Source organism: Dipodomys ordii, unplaced genomic scaffold (assembly GCF_000151885.1).
Source record: "Dipodomys ordii isolate 6190 unplaced genomic scaffold, Dord_2.0 Scaffold45, whole genome shotgun sequence".
NCBI classification, from domain to species: domain Eukaryota; kingdom Metazoa; phylum Chordata; class Mammalia; order Rodentia; family Heteromyidae; genus Dipodomys; species Dipodomys ordii.
In genome coordinates, this window is record NW_012267261.1 from 13557289 (window position 1) to 13560074 (window position 2786).

Consider the following 2786-nt stretch of genomic DNA (forward strand, 5'->3'; position numbering starts at 1 on the left):
TTCCTGGCAATGGATTTTTATCTTCCATCCCTAACACTTAAAATTTGTACTACTTCAAGCACATCAAATTGGTAAAAGTACTGTTTTCTTTCCATGTGTTAGGAATCTAAGAATTTTTATGCTGTGTGTTTGCACATACACGTTGGAGAATGTCAACATCACATGGAGGTTGTTTGTTGTTTTTTCTTTTTCCTTTACTCCTCCACGTCTAAATTTCTTGCTTCACTGAGGATTACTGACCCAGAACAGAAGACAGAGAAATACATCACAGTGTAGAGACAGGTTGCTTGTCCCACAGCAGACACTCAGTAAACATTTGCTTCCTGCCTCCTGTTCTCCCATAAAAGCTGTGTTTAGGGTGCTAGTAGCTCATACCTGTAACTTTAGCTACTCAGTAGGCTGGATTCTGAGGATCATGATTCAAAGTTAGACTGGGCAGACAAATCCAAAAGACTCATCTCCAATTAACCAGCAAAACCCAGAAGTTAGAGGTATGGATCAAGTAGTAGAGCATGAACCTTGAGTAAAATAGCCAAGTGAGAGTGCAAGGCCCTGAGTTCAAGCCCCAGTATGGGCACAAAAGAAAATAAAAAGCTGTGTTACAATGACAATTTTAGGTGTACTTGGTGCCTGAGGTACTCCATTTGTCTTGTGAATACAAAGATGAACAGAACCCAGTTCCTATCTTTCTGGTGCCTAGAATATGAAACTTAGAACTTTGCAACTAGATTCTAGCAGGTTATATCTAAAATACTTGAGGTAGATAGTCTCAAAATTCATTTTTAAAATTGTTCTCTAGATTCATTACTAAAGTAAGGAGGATTCTGTAGAAAGTAATGAACTGAATATGGTGGAAGCTTGATTTATGTGTAATAGGGCAGAGATGGGAAAGAGAATATGTCCAGAAAGGGAAGGCAGTGGGGAGCAGAGGCACAGAAATAATATGGGGTGCACTTGGCACAAGTTTGAGGGAAAGGAGCACCTCTGGTGTGAGATACTGAGAGGGAACATTTTAAGAGGTTTTGTTATGTGTGATGAATGGAATCCCCCTTTGATGTTTCCATGACATGGCAATGAAGATGTAAATTGCCTTTCTGTTATTTTTGGATGTGGGTTAGTATTTCTTGAGAAAATAATACCAAGCCAAGACAAGGCTGTGAAGTGGCCAAAGATTTATCTGGAAAACATCAGTGTTCAGACCAGAACGCTTTTAAAAATAGGCACGTTTATACTTTCCTCATGTGTCTTAAACCTAAAATTAAACAAAAGTAAAATGATAAAATTGAACAAGTAGTATTCATTTTAAAATCCTTGTATGCATTTGGTTTAAAAGATTTTTTTAAGTACAGAATGGCATGAAATAGAAAAAGAAAAAAAATCCTATGTCAAACTATTTAATTCTTTTGGTGGTTGTCTGTGCCTAGGCTGATGTGCCTTAACTTACCCACTTTGTTTTGTGTTTACTTACTCCATCTGTATCATTTCTCTATTTCCTTCCTACCCCACTATCCTTTTGGTTAGCCTTATAAAACTTAAGTGCTATCTTAAACTTTGAATTCTTATCCTAGTAATATATTAATAGTGTTTTGGTTGGTTTTCTCTTTCCATACAGAATACCTGAGACTCTAAAGAAAGGAGATTGTTGATATTGGCTCATGGTTTGTGCTTCAGGAGGCTTGGAAGTTCAAGGTCAGGTATCTAGATATTGTGTCAACATCTAGGGCAAAACAGGGGCCAAGCCCAGTGATTCTTGACTGTAATCCCAGCTACACAGTAGGCAACAGATCAGATTTCAGTTGAAGGTCAGTTTGAGCAAAAAGTTACAGAGACTCATCTCTACTCAGAAGATGGGTGTGTTGTACAGACAGGCTATCTCCACTGTACAGGAAGTGTAGGAGGATACTGTCTGAGGCCAGCCCTGGGCAGCAGGGGAAAAAAAGCAAAAAAGGGCTGGAGGCGTGCGGCTTAAGTAGTGGACTTCTTATGAAACCCTGAATTCAAGCCCTAGAATGGCAAAACAAACAAAGAAACAACAGAAAAGGTATGAAACACAAGAGGCAGGCTCCTTTTATAACAAGCCATCGATTTGGGCTTTATAACAAGCCATTAATGCCCTCAAGAATTAATGCAGTCTTGTGAGGACAACCCATGAGAAAGACAGGAATCTATTCCAGAGAGCTCTACTTCCTTAACTTACACTCCTGCCATTAGGCCCCTCAGCACTTCTGCCCTAGGGCCATACCTCAACATGATATGACATGATTCCTTCCAAAGCAATCTGAGAAAAATATACCCCATACTACTCCTCACGCCTCTCTGCCTCCCTCTATCCCAGCCTCCCAATTGCCTTTTCTCTACTGTTATTTTTATAACATTAAGATTCTTAACACTTGTATTTTGTTCTGTAAGGGTGATTAATTTTATGCATTTTATTTGTCCATTGATCCTAGTAACAGAAATAAATTAGCTTCTATATAAATTATGTTTATGCACTATTATTCTGAACAGAACATGAGGGTGTTCGTCTCAGAATGTTGCACACCGAGCCAATATGGCCAGGCCTTGGCTCTACAGGGAGCAACACATCCCTCAAGGTCAAGTAGATTATTCTTCTTTGTACTGCTTACTTGCTCCAGTCACATCACATTATGTTTTGCTCTACATTTTTTTTTTTTGGGTCCGGTCGTGGGGCCTGAACTCTGGGCTTGGGCACTGTCCCTCAGCTCTTCAGCTCAAGGCTAGTGCTCTACCACTTGAGTCACAGCGCCACTTCCGGCTTTTTTCTT